A 22,099-nucleotide genomic window follows, 5' to 3' on the forward strand; every position below is an offset into this window, starting at 1 on the left:
TGCACAATCATCATTTAATTAGTCTCTTAATTATCTCATTGACTTTAACTCTTTGAGGACTTGGGATTTGAGTTGAGACTAGTTTGTGACTTGGAAGGAATGACTTGTTTCCTCCTCTGGTGAAATCAGCTGCTGAGTTCATGGGTGGAGCAAAAATGTGGCAGGACTTTTACTTTCTGACCCCTGGAGTATCCACCTCTGCAAATCAAGTATCTCTTTAACATAAACACCATGTGGATCCTTTGTCCTATGAGCGTCACTTTAGTGCATGCAGTGTCAAGGCTGATAAAAAAGGACTATACTGAAACCAGGAGATGAAATGGATTTACAGGCAAATTAGACTCACTCAGTAGATGATAATTTCTATGTTACAGTTAGGCACTGTTTTTAAAATGAAAATATTTTTAAATTCTGATTTTAATTCAGCGTGTGTGTGTGTGTGTGTGTTAATATATATATAAAATCATATCTCATTATAGTCAACGATTGTACCCTTTTTGAAGGGTGAATTTTTATACTGTTAAATAAAGGTACAAAATTGTCACCAAAGGTACAAAACTGGTCTCTTACAAATCACAAGGGTACAAATTTGTACCCTATGCCAAGGGTACATCCCCAGTGACAAGATATTGTACCCATAAAGGTACAATTATGTACTTTATTTTCTGAGAGTATATATATATATAAAATACGTCATGACATTTATTAGAAAATACAATTATGCATTGTTATACTGTATATATATATATATATATATATATATATATATATATATATATATATATATATATATATATATATATATATATAACAATGCATAATTGTATTTTCTAATAAATGTCATGACGTATTTTACTGAGTAACTCTTTTTCCTTAAAGGAAAAGCTGACAAGCCATTGGGAGGACAAGGTCAATAACCATAGTCTGGATCCTGAGGACACAATATTTTGTGTAAGGAACTTCATTTAAACAGAATTGTGTAGTTAAATTAGATTAATGTGTGTAAATATGCGATCCCTTACAAGTCATTCACTTTAATGGCTTGTCACTGACACTGTGGAGTGATGATCACTGAAGACTTATAGATTCATGTCAGTTCATTTGACATATGACACTCCACACATATAACTGAAGCACATAGTGTTCGTTTGTGCATCATAAAATTAACATTTAATTACAATTTTGTAGTTGGAGCTCCCTGAATGATGTGTTTTTATAATATTTAAAGATCTTTAAATATCATTCAAATATGTTTGAATTTTTTTAATTGTCTATAGTATTTCATGTATGATTGATATTGGATTTCTTGTTAGGAAAAAATGCTGAAGTGCTTGAAAGACCATCCTGAGGAAGCCTTCAAGAACAAAGTGTATCGGGTACTCATCTCTCTTAGCTCAGAAATGAATGAGACTGAAAGATTCGTATGATTTAAATGACCATAAAGTTTACTTTATGTTTATATGTGTAATTCATTATTATTTAAAATGTATATTTTTATGTCGTGTCCACACCGTTTGAGTTGCTTGATATATTATTATTGAATATATATTAAAAGAAATGTTATTGAAGTTAAAAAGCCTAAAATATCATATGAATAATTTATATTACTTTAATTAAGCCTGCTTGCATAAGATTGACTGCTTTTAAAAAATTTAGAAAATACTGCTGCTCAGTTTGGAAGATCAGTCTGATGAAGCCTTCAAGATTAAGGTAATCAATTTCTGACTTGTCTCAGACATTTATGGTTCAAAAAAGTCATTTCAGTTACACATTTCTTAAGCAATTGTTGGTTATTCAATTATCTACTATCCATACATCCATACAACAAATGAAATTTACTTTAGCTGTAAATTGCTATTTTGTTTTATATTAAGATGTCTTTTTATTTGATATTCACACGCATAATGTGGCAGTTTTTTTTCCAGATTAATATTTAGTTTTTTTTTTACTCATTTCATATTTAATGTGGTATTTGCATACGACTGATCCTTCATTTCTTTAGGAAATACAAAATGACAGCTTGAAAGCCGCCAAGCCTGTTAAAGCCTTCAAGATTGAAGTGTATAAGGTACTCTTTTTCTTATAGCACATACATTTTATTTGTTCAGGATTCACAGATGAATAGAAAGCTCAAAACAATAGCATTTATTTGAAACATAAATCTTTTGTAACATTATAAATGTTTTTTGATCAATTTAATGCTAAAGAATGCTTAATAAATGTATTAATTTAAAAATATATCTTACTGACCTCATACTTTTGAACCCGAGTGTACATTTTCCTTCTCAATGTTTTCTTTCTTTTTTTTCTCTCTTTTTTTTGTTTGCTTTTCATATATTGTGATAGATATTACTGAAGGATCTCTGGGATGATATGCTGTTGGGAAAAAAAATGAAGGCAACGGACTTTGAAATTTATGTATGTTTAAACAGTTTCTTTATAAAATATTATTATTATTATTATTATTATTATTATTATTATTTTAAATGTCAGTTTTGTACTGCTCATCTTTTTACAGTTTGTATCTGTCCTGTCTGAAAATGCTTCTCATTCAGGTTCTTGAGATGGGTTTTGGTGAAGTGGGCAAGGAGCCTATTGATAATGTTCATTTCTACAGCAAGAGTGACCTGAAAACAGCTTTCAAGATGAAAAAATGCCAGGTGAGAAATCTGACTCCTCTCCAACATTGTCATACTGAACTAGTATTCATGATTATGATTCTCTTGAGCATTAGATCGTCTGCTTAATTAAGTTGATAGATAGACAGACAGACAGACAGACAGACAGACACACAGACAGATAGATAGATAGATAGATAGATAGATAGATAGATAGATAGATAGATAGATAGATAGATAGATAGATAGATAGATAGATAGATAGATAGATAGATAGATAGATAGACAGACACAGACACACAGACAGACACACAGACAGATAGATAGATAGATAGATAGATAGATAGATAGATAGAGAGATAGAGAGATAGATAGATAGATAGATAGATAGATAGATAGATAGATAGATAAGACAGACACACAGACACACAGACAGATAGATAGATACCAGAGTTCATCTCTGGGTAAGTGAAAGCATGATTCCTGGTTTGAGAAAGGATGTTTAACAGGTTGAGTTTGGATTCTCTTTTCCTTGCAGGTGTCCAGCCTTAAACCAGAGAAGTTTCACGAATTCCTTGTGAGAGTCTATTATGATCCTGAGGATCAGGAGCATCAGAAGGAGGTCCAGCAGAAAGCTCAGAAGTGCTTTCATGAGTGGTGCAAAGACAATGAAAACACATTCATTGATTTCGGGCATGATGCAGGTAATTTAGGAAATTTTGCTGCTACACTCATGGCCAGTTGGCACCTTTGGTAAATATGATCAAAGGTGGATGTGAAAATTGATCTGTTTTGTTTATCATTTTGTTCTTTTATTTGAAAAATCTAACATTTCATTGGATAATAAGAATTTAAAATGGGGGGAAATATCTTTATGAAATGTTTTTTTTTTTTTTTCAGCCCTCTCGCGGCTGTAGATGGTAATGTTTTCTCTTGGTTTATGTCAGATGAATTTTGATAAATAAGTCACACCTGACTTTAAGTCGCAGGACCAGCCAAAACTATGAAAAAAATTTAGACTTTTACGGTACTCGTTGGACACGATTTTTGGCCCCCATAGAAATTCTTACAGTATTGTTCAAAATAATAGCAGTACAATGTAACTAACCAGAATAATCAAGGTTTTTCGTATATTTTTTTTTATTGCTACGTGGCAAACAAGTTACCAGTAGGTTCAGTAGATTCTCAGAAAACAAATGAGACCCAGCATTCATGATATGCACGCTCTTAAGGCTGTGCAATTGGGCAATTAGTTGAATTAGTTGAAAGGGGTGTGTTCAAAAAAATAGCAGTGTGGCATTCAATCACTGAGGTCATTAATTTTGTGAAGAAACAGGTGTGAATCAGGTGGCCCCTATTTAAGGATGAAGCCAACACTTGTTGAACATGCATTTGAAAGCTGAGGAAAATGGGTCGTTCAAGACATTGTTCAGAAGAACAGCGTACTTTGATTAAAAAGTTGATTAGAGAGGGGAAAACCTATAAAGAGGTGCAAAAAATGATAGGCTGTTCAGCTAAAATGATCTCCAATGCCTTAAAATGGAGAGCAAAACCAGAGAGACGTGGAAGAAAACGGAAGACAACCATCAAAATGGATAGAAGAATAACCAGAATGGCAAAGGCTCAGCCAATGATCACCTCCAGGATGATCAAAGACAGTCTGGAGTTACCTGTAAGTACTGTGACAGTTAGAAGACGTCTGTGTGAAGCTAATCTATTTTCAAGAATCCCCCGCAAAGTCCCTCTGTTAAAAAAAAGGCATGTGCAGAAGAGGTTACAATTTGCCAAAGAACACATCAACTGGCCTAAAGAGAAATGGAGGAACATTTTGTGGACTGATGAGAGTAAAATTGTTCTTTTTGGGTCCAAGGGCCACAGGCAGTTTGTGAGACGACCCCCAAACTCTGAATTCAAGCCACAGTACACAGTGAAGACAGTGAAGCATGGAGGTGCAAGCATCATGATATGGGCATGTTTCTCCTACTATGTTGTTGGGCCTATTTATCGCATACCAGGGATCATGGATCAGTTTGCATATGTTAAAATACTTGAAGAGGTCATGTTGCCCTATGCTGAAGAGGACATGCCCTTGAAATGGTTGTTTCAACAAGACAATGACCCAAAACACACTAGTAAACGGGCAAAGTCTTGGTTCCAAACCAACAAAATTAATGTTATGGAGTGGCCAGCCCAATCTCCAGACCTTAATCCAATTGAGAACTTGTGGGGTGATATCAAAAATGCTGTTTCTGAAGGAAAACCAAGAAATGTGAATGAATTGTGGAATGTTGTTAAAGAATCATGGAGTGGAATAACAGCTGAGAGGTGCCACAAGTTGGTTGACTCCATGCCACACAGATGTCAAGCAGTTTTAAAAAACTGTGGTCATACAACTAAATATTAGTTTAGTTATTCACAGGATTGCTAAATCCCAGAAGAAAAAAAAAATGTTTGTACAAAATAGTTTTGAGTTTGTACAGTCAAAGGTAGACACTGCTATTTTTTTGAACACACCCCTTTCAACTAATTGCCCAATTGCACAGCCTTAAGAGCGTGCATATCATGAATGCTGGGTCTTGTTTGTTTTCTGACAATCTACTGAACCTACTGGTAACTTGTTTGCCACGTAGCAATAAAAAATATACTAAAAACCTTGATTATTCTGGTTAGTCACATTGTACTGCTATTATTTTGAACAATACTGTATGAGTAAAATATCTCTGAAGTATATGCCCATGTACAGTATGTTCACAATTTTGAGCACTCTAGCAAGCATGATTATAAACATGAAATTATCCAGCCATGGCTACCAGTTTCACAAAATATAAAGAGGAGGGAAAACAAAGCCCAAATTCTCCTAATCATCCATCACAATGAGAAAAACGATATATATAATATAAGAATATATTTCCAATGTGCAGAAAAATATAATTGAGCTTCACAAATTGGTGAAGTGGCTTTAAGAAAAGAGCTAGAGCAGTGAAAATCCTTATTTCCACCATCAGGGCAATAATTAAGAATTTCTAATCACCATAATATGTTACAAAACAGCCTGGAAGAGGATTAAGAAGCTGGGAATCTGAAGGGTCTGGAGTGATTCTGGATGAAGGAATGGTCTCCGATCTCTTGTCAGATGTTCTCTCTTTTTGTCTGACACTATTGTTATAGTTTCCCAGATAATACTGATTATTATTATTATTATTATTATTATTATTATTGTTGTTGTTGTTATGTGACTATTGTTAAATGCCTTTTCATAGGTGAAGATGATGTTGATGAAGAAGAGGAGTATGAGGAAACTTCTACAAGCAAGGTAACAAATAAAAATGAAACTACCCAGCTAGATTTTTTTGTTCTAAAAATGTTCTCAGAACATTACCACACTGTAAAACCTGACAAGTTAACTTAACTCAAACCGTTTGAGTAAACAGATTGCCTTGATTTAAACCCTGTAAGTTCTAAAACTTTGCATTCAAGTAATTAAGTGATTAACTAAGTGCTGATTGAGAATTAGTGATGAACAGCTGCTGTTAACAAACAGAATCACTGAAGAAAAGAGAAACACAAGAACTACTACAACTGACTTCAGACACAGACTTAGATGAACTGAAATAAAATACATGAAATCTCTCAAGATCTGATTAAACAACCCCACAAACAGCATCACCAGCTCCACTTATTAACAACCAGACTGACTTTATTTCTGTCAGACGTCTACAGAAGATCTTATTGAGAATGAACTAAGGTTTAGATGTTGATTTATTGTTTCATTTGAAGTAACCATGTTAAAGATCAGTGTTTGCTTTAGTGGGGCTCTTGACCCTTGATTTCTGTCTTAGTCTTTTCTCTGGCTGTTATAACTGTGTGTTTCTAAAACACATTTGTTGTAACTCAAAAGCCCAGAAGAAATGCCATCAGGTGTTAACCTGTATCTAGGTGTAGGTTGTTATACTTTATATTGGTGATGATAATCATGAATTATTGAACTGCTAGGAGTCTAATCTCTGATGAAATAATTGTTGTGTAATTTGATTGATTATAGTGAAAGTGATTCTAAGAGCAAGTGGTTCTGTAATAATCAGTTAAGTCAATGACTTTTCAAACAGTGTGGTCTTCTACGGGGTCAAACAGTCACACACAGACATCAATAATCAGAATATGAACCTCAACAATGGTGACCATAAAAAAAAAAAAAAAAAATGCTGCAGAGCATGCTGGGAGCCATTGATGAGTTTTGTACTACAATAGTACCCAGCATGCATTGCAGCATGTTTTTTTCGTCACCATTGTTGAGGTTCATATTCTGATTATTGATGTCTGTGTTTGACCAGTTACTGGCATAGAAGAAAAATGTTTGTGTACGAAATGTTTATGAAGTTATTTTTATATTAACTGATTATTACAGAATTGCTGGCTCTTAGTGTCATTTTTATTAGGTCCACTTCTACTAATTACACATTTGTTTCATCAGAGATTATATAGATCAATATCTGTGAATAACAATGAATAACTATCATCACCTATATAAAGTATAACAACCTACACCTAGGTACAGGTTAACACCTGATGGCTTTTCTTCTGGGCTTTTGACTTACAACAAATATGTTTTAGAAACACACGGTTATAACAGCCAGAGAAAAGACTAAGACAGAAATCAAGGGTCAAGAGCCCAACTAAAGCAAACACTGATCTCTAACATGGTTACTTCAAATGAAACAATAAATCAACATCTAAACCTTAGTTCATTCTCAATAAGATCTTCTGTAGACGTCTGACAGAAATAAAGTCAGTCTGGTTATTAATAAGTGGAGCTGGTGATGCTGTTTGTGGGTTGTTTAATCAGATCTTGAGAGATTTCATGTATTTTATTTCAGTTGATTTCATCTAAGTCTGTGTCTGAAGTCAGTTGTAGTAGTTCTTGTGTTTCTCTTTTCTTCAGTGATTCTGTTTGTTAACAGCAGCTGTTCATCACTAATTCTCAATCAGCACTTAGTTAATCGCTTAATTACTTAATTGCAATGCATATCTTCTTTCAGTAAACTCAACTGAATTAAGTTCAGAGTACTCGTAACTGTTAGTTTTTTTCAACTTAAACGGTTTAAGGCAATCGGTTTCCTCAAATGGTTTGAGTTAACATAACTTGTCAGGTTTGAGTGAGGCTGTGTCTGAAGTCAGCTGCTGTTCCTTTCTCTCTTTTCTTCAGTAATTATGTTTGTTAACAGCAGGTGTTCATCACTAAAGCTCAATTAATCACTTAATCACTTAATTGCTATGTATATCTTCTTTCAGTGAACTCAACTGAATTAAGTTCATAGTACTCATAACTGTTAGTTTTTTTCAACTTAAATGGTTTAAGGCAATCGGTTTCCTCAAACGGTTTGAGTTAACATAACTTAAGGATATCTGTTTACTCAAACCGTTTGAGTAAAGTTTACTTGTCGGGTATTACAGTCAAGGCAATCGGTTTACTCAATCGGTTTGAGTTAAGTTAACTTGTCGGGTTTTACAGTGTGACAAATGTTATATCAGTCAGCAAAACATTAAATATTAAATAATAGTGACTTTAAACTTGATTATTTTCAATAAAACACTGCTGCCTGTGCAGGGCCAGTGCTAAGGGGTCAACGGTTTGCCAGTGAGCTAATTCTGAGAGACCCTGTGCTCTGTTCTTGTGTTTCTCTTTTCTTCAGTGATTCTGTTTGTTAACAGCAGCTGTTCATCACTAATTCACAATTATCATTCATTTAATCACTTAATTATTTAATTGCAATGTATAACTTCTTTTTCTGAAGTCAACTCATTTAAGTTCAGAGTACTTATAAATGTTAGTTTTAAAACTTAAATGGTTTAAGGCATCGATTTACTCAAACGGTTTGAGTTAACATAACTTGTCAGGTTTTAGTGAGGCTGTGTCTGAAGTCACTGTAAAACAGTAAACAGATATCCTTAAAAACCTGACAAGTTGTTAACTCAAACCGTTTGAGGAAACCAATTGCCTTAAACCATTTAAGTTGAAAAAAACTAACAGTTATGAGTACTCTGAACTTAATTCAGTTGAGTTCACTGAAAGAAGATATACATTGCAATTAAGTAATGATTAACCAATATTTGATAATATTTTCTCTGGGTTTTTGAGTTATAATAAACATGTTTTAGAAACACATGGTTATAACAGCCAGAGAAAACCTAAAGAGTGAAATCAAGGGTCAAGAGCCCAACTAAAGCAAACACTGATCTCTAACATGGTTACTTCAAATGAAACAATAAATCAACATCTAAACCTTAGTTCATTCTCAATAAGATCTTCTGTAGACGTCTGACAGAAATAAAGTCAGTCTGGTTATTAATAAGTGGAGCTGCTGATGCTGTTTGTGGGGTTGTTTAATCAGATCTTGAGAGATTTCATGTATTTTATTTCAGTTGATTTCATCTAAGACTGTGTCTGAAGTCAGTTGTAGTAGTTCTTGTGTTTCTTTTTTCTTCAGTGATTCTGTTTGTTAACAGCAGCTGTTCATCACTAATTCTCAATCTCCACTTAGTTAATCGCTTAATCACTTAATTGCAATGTACATCTTCTTTCAGTGAACTCAACTGAATTAAGTTCAGAGTACTCGTAACTGTTAGTTTTTTCAACTTAAATAGTTTAAGGCAATCGGTTTCCTCAAATGGTTTGAGTTAACATAACTTGTCAGGTTTGAGTGAGGCTGTGTCTGAAGTCAGCTGTTGTTCCTTTCTCTCTTTTCTTCAGTAATTATGTTTGTTAACAGCAGGTGTTCATCACTAAAGCTCAATTAATCACTTAATCACTTAATTGCAATGTATATCTTCTTTCAGGGAACTCAACTGAATTAAGTTCAGAGTACTCATAACTGTTAATTTTTTCAACTTAAATGGTTTAAGGCAATCGGTTTCCTCAAACGGTTTGAGTTAACATAACTTAAGGATATCTGTTTACTCAAACCGTTTGAGTTAAGTTTACTTGTCGGGTATTACAGTCAAGGCAATCGGTTTACTCAAACGATTTGAGTTAAGTTAACTTGTCGGGTTTTACAGTGCAGCAAAATTTGTGAGAAGACAAACTGATCAGATGGTCATGGTAAAGGGCCAGTGCATGTTTGTTTGCACTCAATTTATATGTGATTTATAATCATCTGCACTATTGATAGATTCACCAGAGTTTCAGGGCTCTGAAGGACAGTGCTCAGACTCACACTTTGCTTGTAAATGTCAAGGAGCTATTTCTGACTTATTTCTATTTCTGTTTCACTTTTATGATTCATTTGTTGACTGACAAAGATTGAAAACAGACCGAATCAGAGCAACAATTAAACAATATATAAATTAGAAAGAAAGGGGGAATGTGTTTATTTTTGTTAAGTGAGGAGAGAAGGCTGTGAAAAATACAATATGATTTTTTGTGTGTCTTTTAAATTACAATCTTTGGGCTGTAAAAGTGATGGTGAAAGTGTTCCCTTTGTCATCTCACGCTGGTTTGTCCTCTGCTAGAAACTGACAGTTATAATAAACAATGAATACACATTTTATCCGTCAGTTATATTTCTGTTGTAGGCCTTGATTCAAATCTGTTAGGGTAATAAACTCTATGAACTAAGGCAATGCATTTAATGAACTAACATTTGCATTTTTTTCCGTTGTGCAGATCTTCAATGACCCCATTCATGGTCAGATTGAGCTGCACCCCCTGCTGGTGAAGATCACTGACACTCCTCAGTTTCAGAGACTCAGACACATCAAACAGCTGGGAGGAGCATATCTGGTGTATCCTGGAGCCACTCACACTCGCTTCGAACACTCACTGGGGTAAAGTAAAAAAAAAAAATACATAAATAAAAATGTTTGAATGTATATGCAGTATACAAAATAAGTTTTAGTGCTATTGTAAACTCTGCTGGTGTGTGGACCTCATCAGACTTGTTGTAGATGATCAATAATACAATAATTGCAGTAAAACTATACATTTTCCCTGACAACTCCTCTTTTAAATGTCAAATTAGGTATTATGAACAAACTATACTATTTCCTGTACAAGTATGGTGAATCATCCTGACTAAATTCACCTTTAGCTTTTCGAGTCAGCATGCTTTGCACATTGCCTGAGAGTAGTTATGCCATACTATACAGTACACTGAAAAAAGTAATAAGTAAATTTACTTAATTTTTATTTGGCAAGTTTTTGCACAAGCATTTTTCAAGTAAATTTAACACATTTGGAAATTAAGTAAATCTACTTAACTAAGTTAAGTAAAAAAATAAAAATAATAATAAGTACATTTTATTGAGTAAAATTTAATTAAATAATATTAAATTAATGCATTTAACAGACACTTTTATCCAAAGCAACTTACAGTGAATTCCGGCTAACAATTTTCACCTATCATGTGTTCCCAGGGAATCGAACCCCCCAACCTTGCACTTGCTAATGCAATGTTCTACCACTGAGCTACAGAAACACTTCAAGATCTTGTGAAAAATAAGTGAAAACTTCACTTACTTACTTTTTTAGTTTGAAAAGTTTTTACACTAACAAAAAACCCGAAACAGATATTCTAGAAATTTCTAAATGTAAAATATTTTTTTTCAAAACAGTTTAATCAAATGAGGGTAAATAAGTCTCTCACTTCTGTCCCTTTTAAACCAGTTTACAGCAAAGACAGCACGAAGGACTGGATGCACATGATAAATATTCTGCAATTAAGAAAACAGACAAAAGAAATAGCACTGTAAAACCCGATAAGTAAACTTTACTCAAACCGTTTGAGTAAATAGATTGCCTTGATTTAAACCATGTAAGTTTTAAAACTTTGCATTTAAGTAATTAAGTGATTAACTAAGTGCTAATTGAGAATTAGTGATGAACAGCTGCTGTTAACAAACAGAATCACTGAAGAAAAGAGAAACACAAGAACTACTACAACTGACTTCAGACACAGTCTTAGATGAAATCAACTGAAATAAAATACATGAAATCTCTCAAGATCTGATTAAACAACCCCACAAACAGCATCACAAGCTCCACTTATTAATAACCAGACTGACTTTATTTCTGTCAGACGTCTACAGAAGATCTTATTGAGAATGAACTAAGGTTTAGATGTTGATTTATTGTTTCATTTGAAGTAACCATGTTAGAGATCAGTGTTTGCTTTAGTTGGGCTCTTGACCCTTGATTTCTGTCTTAGTCTTTTCTCTAGCTGTTATAACCTTGTGTTTCTAAAACATATTTGTTGTAACTCAAACGCCCAGAAGAAAAGCCATCAGGTGTTAATCTGTGCCTAGGTGTAGATTGTTATACTTTATATTTAGGTGATAATAATCATCAATTATTGAACTGTACAGAGTCTAATCTCTGATGAAATATGTGTTGTGTAATTTGATTGATTATAGTGAAAGTGACGCTAACAGCTAGTGGTTCTGTGATAATCAGTTAATATGAATGATTTTTCAAACAGTTTGGTCTTCTGTGGTGTCAGTTAGTCACACAAAGACATCAATAATCAGAACATGAACCTCAACAATGGTGACCATAAAAAAAAAATGCTCCAGAGCATGCTGGGAGCCATGGATGAGTTTTGTACTACAATAGTACCCAGAATGCATTGCAGCATGTTTTTTCGTCACCATTGTAGAGGTTCATATTCTGATTATTGATGTCTGTGTTTGACCAACTACTGGCATCGAAGAAAAATCTATGTGTACAAAATGTTTAGAAAGTCATTTTTATATTAACTGTTTATTACAAAATCACTGGCTCTTAGTGTCATTTTCACTAGAATCACTTCTACTAATTACACAACACCGACTTCTTTAGACTCCATACAGATAAATAATTGATGATTATCATCACCAATATAAAGTATAACAATCTTCACCTAAGTACAGGTTAACACCTGATGGCTTTTTTACTGGGCTATTGAGTTACAACAAACATGTTTTAGAAACACACGGTTATAACAGCCAGAGAAAAGACTAAGACAAAAATCAAGGGTCAAGAGCCCAACTAAAGCAAACACTGATCTCTAACATGGTTACTTCAAATGAAACAATGAAACGGTTTGAGTAAAGTTTACTTATCAGGTTTTACAGTGCTATTTCTTTTGTCTGTTTTCTTAATTGCAGAATATTTATCACGTGCATCCAGCCCTTCGTGCTGTCTTTGCTGTAAACTGGTTTAAAGGGACAGAAGTGAGAGACTTATTTACCCTCATTTGATAAAACTGTTTTGAAAAAAATATATATTTTACATTTAGAAATTTCTAGAATATCTGTTTCGGGTTTTTTGTTAGTGTAAAAACTTTTCCAAAATAAAAAAAGTAAGTAAGTGAAATTTTCACTTATTTTTCACAAGATCTTGAAGTGTTCCTGTAGCTCAGTGGTAGAACATTGCATTAGCAAGTGTAAGGTTGGGGGTTCGATTTCCCGGGAACACATGATAGGTGAAAATTGTTAGCCTGAATGCACTGTAAGTTGCTTTGGATAAAAGTGTCTGCTAAAGGCAGTTATTTAATATTATTTAATTAAATTTTTCAAGAAAATGTACTTATTATTATTTTATTTTTTTACTTAACTTAGTTAAGTAGATTTACTTAATTTCCAAATGTGTTAAATTTACTTGAAAAATGCTTGTGCAATAACTTGCCAAATAAAAATTAAGTAAATTTACTTATTACTTTTTTCAGTATACAGCTTGTGTATATTTTAATATTGTGCCTTTGCATTTATAGCATAAGTCATTTTCTGTGACACTGAGTCCTAAATATTAGTATTGGGATCTGTGAAAACACTCATAACACAGATGGACGCTGTTTCAGATGCAATGTCCAGACCCTTTCCTCCATAAAGCTAAAAACACTTTGCAAACAAACATTATCAAACTGTTGATCATGAAGAGGAAAGGCATATAACTCCCAATTCATATTCATAAACAATGCTTCTGAAAAGCAGTAGCTGTAGGATAAGGACAAGCATTGAAGAAACATTATGAGATGATGTCTTCATGAAAAACATAAACATATGCTAACATCTTTGAGAACATGCTCATGAGCTACAGACTGTAATGCTGCTCAATGACACACAGAAAGATGTGTGCTCAAGTCTTTACAGAAAACGTATGCTATTATAACGATCAACAAGATTAGTATTATGGGGCATACACGCCAAACGCAGGGCATTGCGTCTCTAGACTCGCACGAGGACGCATCTGATCCATAGTCTGATCACATCTTTGCATTGACTTTGTATGTAATCTTACGTAACTCACGTTTGCTATGTATTTAGTTGTAAACCCTCCATTACTCGGGTCTAATACAATATAATACAATTATGACATCAAACACAACATTTATAAAACTTTACCTCATCCATTAAATCCATGATTTATCTTTCTGTCTGATTGATGGCCATCAGCGGTTGGGTAGAAGAAAACAAATCCCATCTTTCCACTCTCCTTCTTAGTGTCATCAAACCACGCCATTGTTATTGTTTTGGTAGTGCGCCCTCTAGTGGCAGGTCCTACAACCTGTACTTTTAACAACAGATGCCCTTCTATAATACTCAATCATCACTCAATTACTAAACAAATTATCTCTATTAACTTTAATACTGCTTCAGTGTTACCTTTTTAACACTCTGAGTGTGGATTATATAAACACTGGGAGTGTTAATTTAACACTGGGCATTTGACTGTGTAACATGTTTGCAGTTGTTAAAGTGCTCTTTCTACCCGTGACCCTTTAAAATGACTTATTTTTATTAATTATTATCAATTATTAACATAATTATTGAGTTACTGAAAGCTTAATCTACTCTACCAGATTCTGAATCAGTGAGTCAATTGGTCAAATGACGTTTTGTTTAAAATGATGACTTTTCTGTGTGAAGGATGGCACATTTAGCAGGATCTCTGCTCAAAGTTCTGAGAGAGAAACAAGACCAGTACATCGACAAGATAGAGAGGGATATTAAAAAGCTTGGAAAGAAACAGGAGGAGCTCAAAGAGAAAAAGGAGGAGCTCAAAGAGAAAAAGGAGGAGCACATTACTGAAAAAGACATGCTATGTGTTCAAATTGCTGCTCTGTGCTATAATTTAGGTGAGTGATAACAATGCATATGCACAATTGAGCAGTATAAAAATATTTTTTTGTTGTTGTTATATAATGAAGTACTTATAAAGATATAAACATGTGAGTTAAAGTATTTACAATGAATGTTCACAAGAATTATTTCATTCATGCAATTGTTTTAATTGTTTGTGCTAAAAAAAGGAGAATGATTTAGTGATTTTTTTTTATGATTTAGCAATAAGATGATGTGATGAGATAATGTTCACATGAATTTACCTAAATCTGACCCTCTTTTAAATGTATCTCCGAACACCATGTGGACATTGATAATGCATACTTTACACCCTTTAATGCCTGACAATAGATGTGATTCTTGTGTTTAATTAAAGGAAGACACACTGTAACATTTTTTGCCGTTAAATAACAGTAATTTTCTGGCAGCAGGGGTGCCAGTAGAGTACTGTTAATTTACAGCTCTTAACCATTAATTTACAACTCTTATTTTTTAACAATATTTTACCGTAAATTCTACCATGGAAAATAACTCCACTCCCACTGCTTCAAACAGTTCTAGTTTTTAAAACTAGCATTCCTATGACGTTAGTACTATGAATTTCTTTCATTTGAGTCCACTGAGAAGGAATATTTCTTAATATAACGATGCAAACACTTAGTGTGCAGTAATAAAGTAACTAAATACATGACTTTTACTCAAATCACTGCAGCTCATTGTCAGCTATAGCACACATGTATGTGCTGAAATACTTAACACAGAGATCATCACTGTATCAGTGACTCCACATTTACTATCTTTATATAAAGCAGCAGAAAATCAGAATTTGTGGCTCATCATTGACTGAAGCACCGTCTCTACTCTCCAGCACAATGGTGAACAACAAAACTACATTAAAGTAAACAATCTCTCTTGTGCAAACACACATTAATACAGTTGAGTTCAGTATTTACTCTCATTATCAGTGTATGACTTTGCTTATTTTTTTTTTTCTATGGATGTTCACAAATATTTTAGTTAAATTAACTTTTATTTTCATTTGGTAAATCTGACGTTTACATTTTACAGTATATTACTGTTTTTCCTTGACTTAATGACAACAAACTGTACACTGTTAAAAATCGCTGTAAAAAAACGGCCAAATTTCGACAGTAAAATACTGTTTTTCATTAAAACAGTGCATTCTGGGTAATATTCATCGTTTTCGAGAAGTAGCCTGCTGCTATATATCGTAAATTAACAACGTTCAAAGTCGACACTCAGCGACTGTGTTTCAAATCACACCCTACACCCTCATTCACTATTCCACATGAGTTTACTAATATAATCCTCCTGACAGAGAGAATGAACACTAATGAGTGAATTCAGACACTGATCAACAGCTGCTGTTAATGAGTAGAATCACTGAAGAAAAAAAAACATAACAAGACAAACACATGAAATACAACTGACTTCAGCCACAGCCTTAGATGAAATCAACTAAAGATTTAAACGATCAACAAACAGCTTCACCAACTTCACACATTACTAACCAGACTGACTTTATTTCTGTCAGATCAGAGAACAGAGATCAAAAGATCTTACTGAGAATTAAAGAGATTTAGATGATAATGTTACTGTTTCGTTTAGCGTCACCATTTTGGAGATCAGTGTTTGCTTTAATTGGGCTCCTGACCATTGACTTTTGCACTTTAAACTTTGTTTTATTGCTGTATTTGTATCTTTATGATGCATCTGTTACAGCAGCATTAGTTTTGATAGTCAAGTGATTATGGCTGTTTCTAACAGGCATGATCTACTAGACTGACTTAAAGTGTTACTATGATAATCAAATATTAATTTGGTGTTGAGATATTTGAGTGAATATCACTTCAATTTTGTAAGATTGAAAAGTAGTGTGATAACCAGTATTTATGGATTTAACGACTAGTTTTCGTTAAAAAGTATTTCGGGCAGCAGTCCCCACAACACTCAAAGAGAGAAATCAACAATCAGCATATGAATCTCAACAATGGTGACAATCAAAAGGTTCATGGTGCAATGCATGCTGGGTACCAGCACAGGATAAAACTCATCCATGATTCCCAGCATGCATTGCGGCATGAATAAATTATGCCCCTGAATTGTTCACTTATTTTCTTGAATTCTTATGTGCTTATAATTTTGCATTTGTTTTAAGTTTTAGTAGCATGTGTTGTGATGTTCAGAACTGATCTTTTCATTTATTTTGTGGATTGTCACCATTGTTGTGATTCATACGCTGATTCTTGATGTTTCTGTCTAAATTTCAGCTAAGGTTTTTTTTTTTTATTATGAGTGAAATTTTCTTAACAGTAGTATCAATATTCAATAAGAGAAGAGACACGGGATTAGATCAGAAATAATAGTATTTGTTCTTGTCAATCTATAAACAACAATATCAGATTTTTTTTCTTCTGTGTACTTTTGTTTTGCTATAACAAGTTCCAAAGACGCATTGTTACAGCATGTAAAAAAAAAAAAAAAAAAACTTAGTTGTTGAAAAGTCACGTTCAAGAGCCCAACTAAAGTAAACACTGATCTCCATCATGGTAGTGAAAAAAAACACCTAAACCTATTTAACACTCCATAAGTTCTTCTGTAGACATCTGACAGAAATAAAGTCAGTCTGGTTAGTAATGTGAATATGGTGAAGCTGTTTTAGTAGTTGTTTAATCAGATCTTGAGAGATTTGATGTATTCTTTTATTCAGTTGATTTCATTTAAGGCTGTGGCTGAAGTCATTTGTAGATCTTGTGTTTCTCTTTCCTTCAGTGATTCTGCAGGTGTTTATCACTAATGCTCAATCATCAATTAATCACCGAATTATCTCATTAACTTCACTGATTCAGTGTTACTCAAACACTCTGTAGTGTGCACACATTATAAGTGTTCATATAAAACTTAGGATTTTCTTGTGGGGTTTAAAGGGTTAAAGATTTAAGATGAAGAAAAAACAGCATGAAACATAATTTAACAGTAATAAACTGTAATTAATTTACAGGAAACAAACTGTAAAAAAACAGTTATTTACTGGCACCCCTGCTGCCAGTAAATAACTGTTTTTCTACTGTTTCCTGCCGTAAATTAATGGTTGCCAGCAAACAAAAGTGTTTATCTACAGTTTTTTGCCGTCAAGTCAAGGAAAAACAGTAATATACTGTAAAATGTAAACGTCAGATTTACCAAATGAAAAAAAAGTTAATTTAACTAAAATATTTGTGAACATCCATAGAAAAAAAATAGGCAAAGTCATACACTGATAATGAGAGTAAATACTGAACTTGACTGTATTAATGTGTGTTTGCACAAGAGAGATCGTTTAGTTTAATGTAGTTTTGTTGTTCACCATTGTGCTGGAGAGTAGAGCCGGTGCTTCAGTCAATGATGAGCCACAAATTCTGATTTTCTGCTGCTTTATATAAAGGCAGTAAATGTGGAGTCGCTGATACAGTGGTGATCTCTGTGTTAAGTACTTCAGCACATGCATGTGTAATACAGCTGACAATGAGCCGCAGTGATTTGAGTAAAAGTCATGTATTTAGTTACTTTATTACTGCACATTAAGTGTAAGAAATATTCCTTCTCAGTGGACTCAAATGAAATATGTTCATAGTACTAACATCGTAGGAATGCTAGTTTTAAAAACTCGAACTGTTTGAAGCAGTGGGAGTGGAGTTAATTTCCATGGTAGAATTTACGGTAAAATACTGTTAAAAAATAAGAGTGGTAAATTAATGGTTAAGAGCTGTAAATTAACAGTACTTCACTGGCACCCCTGCTGCCAGAAAATTACTGTTATTTAACGGCAAAAATTTTTACAGTGTATTAATGTGTGTTTGCACAAGAGAGATTGTTTAGTTTAATGTAGTTTGGTTGTTCACCATTGTGCTGGAGAGTAGAGCCTGTGCTTCAGTCAATGATGAGCCGCAAATTCTGATCTTCTGCTACTTTATATGAACACAGTAAATGTGGAGTCGCTGATACAGTGATGATCTCTGTGTTAAGTACTTCAGCACATACATGTGTGCTATAGCTGACAATGAGCTGCAGTGATTTGAGTAAAAGTCATGTATTTAGTTACTTTATTACTGCACATTAAGTGTTTGCATCGTTATATTAAGAAATATTCCTTCTCAGTGGACTCAAATGAAATAAGTTCATAATACTAACATCGTAGGAATGCTAGTTTTAAAAACTCGAACTGTTTGAAGCAGTGGGAGTGGAGTTAATTTCCATGGTAGAATTTACGGTAAAATACTGTTAAAAAATAAGAGCGGTAAATTAATGGTTAAGAGCTGTAAATTAACAGTACTTTACTGGCACCCCTGCTGCCAGAAAATTACTGTTATTTAACGGCAAATTTTTTTACAGTGTACACTGTTAAAAATCGCTCTAAAAAAACGGCCAAATTTCGACAGCAAAATACTGTTTTTCATTAAAACAGTGCATTCTGGGTAATATTCATCGTTCAAAGTCGACACTCAGCGGCTGTGTTTCAAATCACACCCTACACCCTCATTCACTATTCCCTACATGAGTTTACTAATATAATCCACCTGACAGAGAGAATGAACACTAATGAGTGAATTCAGACACTGATCAACAGCTGCTGTTAATGAGTAGAATCACTGAAGAAAAAAAAACATAACAAGACAAACACATGAAATACAACTGACTTCAGCCACAGCCTTAGATGAAATCAACTAAAGAATTAAAACGATCAACAAACAGCTTCACCAACTTCACACATTACTAACCAGACTGACTTTATTTCTGTCAGATCAGAGAACAGAGATCAAAAGATCTTACTGAGAATTAAAGAGATTTAGATGATAATGTTACTGTTTCGTTTAGCGTCACCATTTTGGAGATCAGTGTTTGCTTTAGTTGGGCTCCTGACCATTGACTTTTGCACTTTAAATTTTGTTTTATTGCTGTATTTGTATCTTTATGATGCTGTTACGCCCCGTCTAGGGGTAGAGCGTAACATGGGAAAAAACAAGCGTGAACCATAAACTTCTTTTGAATTTTATTTGGGAGTTCACTTTCAGGAGCTGACAGTGCCAAAATAATAAACAAAATGTTCTAAATATTAATCCCTCTAAATTACCTATCCAAAATTAAAAATAAAAAAACAAAAATACAATTCTCTTAACCTAACTACCTAATCCAAAAACAGAGACCCAAACATTACAAAAACAAAAGGTGGCGTCTAACTCCCTACTTTCCCAAAACTATTTACAATATTCAATATAAGATTTACAAAGAAACATCAAGCTCAGAGGAATATCCAACGAATGGGGGTAAAACAACACAAGCACCGTACAAACAGCATGGTTCACAAAATGGCCGCCCCCCCTGGCGAAATGCTGTCATCTCTTTTAAAGGGGCGAAGACCAATCAGAGTGCAACAGCAATGAGTCTGCAGGAACCAATCAGCAGCAACCTGGGCAGACACACACAAACCAAAACACAAAAACTATAGGGTCGTAACACCCCCACATATAAGAGTAAACATGTTTTACATAGTTTACAATTAACACCTAGACAGAGAATCTGCTATCACGTTGTCAGCACCCTTCTTGTAATTGATTTGCAAATTAAAGCTCTGACAGATGAGTGACCAACGCATGAGTCTCTGGTTTTTGTTACACATTCTTTGGAGAAAAACGAGGGGATTATGGTCAGTGTATACAGCAATGGGTTGTGGACTAGAACCGATATATACTTCAAAATGCTGTAGAGCAAATAAAAGAGCTAGGGCTTCCTTTTCAATGGCACTATAGTTTACTTGATGACGATTAAACTTTTTAGAGTAGTAACATACGGGATGGTCAACTCCTTGGTCGTCTTCTTGTAATAGGACAGCACCCGCACCGTTTCCACTGGCATCCACTTCAAGTTTGAAAGGTCGACTGAATTCAGGAGCAGCTAAAACAGGAGAACTACATAACAGACTCTTCAAAGAAACAAATGCACAATGACAGTTCTCATTCCACTGGAAATTGGCATCTTTGCGAAGGATATCTGTGAGGGGTTTCACAACAACAGAAAAATTCTTGCAGAAACTCCGATAGTACCCGGCCATCCCAAGAAATCGTCTAAGATCTCTTTTTGATTTAGGTACAGGAAAATCAACAATGGCTTGCACTTTGGCTTCCACAGGACGAACAGTACCATGACCAACTTCTTTGCCTAAATAAGTAATGGTAGCATGACAAAACTCACATTTTGTTAGATTAAGTGTTAGATTGGCATCTTTAAATCTGATAAACACTTCTTCTAGAGTTTTCAAATGATCATTCCAAGTATTCGAGTAGCAGACCACATCATCCAAGTATGCTTCACAGTTCTGTACATTAGCCAAGACACAATTCATTAGACGTTGAAAGGTCGCTGGAGCGTTTTTGAGCCCAAAAGCTAAGACCTTATACTGAAGGAAAGCGTCAGGGGTAGCAAATGCTGAAATCTCCGAAGCACGTTCAGTCAGCGGCACCTGCCAATACCCCTTGAGTAGATCTAGCTAAGTTACAAACTTAGCGCTGCCAGTGCGATCAATGCAATCATCTATCCTGGGAAGAGGATAGGAATCTGCCTTGGTTAGTTGATTAACCTTTCGGTAATCAGTACAGAAACGTGAAGTTCCATCAGCTTTTGGGACCAACACACACGGAGAACACCACGGACTACAGCTGGGTACAGCCAAACCATTTTCAATCAAATACTGAGTTTCCATCTTCATGATTTCACGTTTCACAGGGTTTACACAGTAAGCATTTTGTTTAATGGGTCGATGGTCACCAACATCAATATCATGCATTAGCACATGAGTCACAGTAGGTACATCTGAGAAAAGCGGTGAATACTTCTCAACCAACTGCACAATTTCACTTCGAGCTGATCTAGATAAATGAGAGAGCTTAGAATCGAGGGTTACTAAAGCTTCAGAATTTTGAAGGCGTGCACCAGAAAGACAGGCACTTCCTAACCGAAGATCATCCATACTTGGAGAATAATCAGTAGAAGCTACATTTACAGAGGCTACTACAACTGGAGTCACAGAAGTTACAGGAACACTGATGGAGTTTTTAGAATTAGAACGAGAAACATACAACTTGAGCATGTTTATGTGACAAACACGAGTCTTTCTTTTCCGCTCAGGGGTTTGTACTACATAATCAGTATCATTCAACTTCTCTTCAATCACATATGGTCCGGTGAACTTTGCCTGTAGTGCAGAGCCAGGCAAAGGTAGCAACACAAGAACTTGATCGCCTATTTCAAATGAGCGTTGAACAGTCTTTTTATCAAATGTTCCCTTCATTCGGGTTTGGGAAGCTGACAAGGACTGTTGTGCTAACTTCCAC

This window comes from Carassius gibelio, chromosome B1 (genome assembly GCF_023724105.1).
Source record: "Carassius gibelio isolate Cgi1373 ecotype wild population from Czech Republic chromosome B1, carGib1.2-hapl.c, whole genome shotgun sequence".
Lineage (NCBI taxonomy): Eukaryota > Metazoa > Chordata > Actinopteri > Cypriniformes > Cyprinidae > Carassius > Carassius gibelio.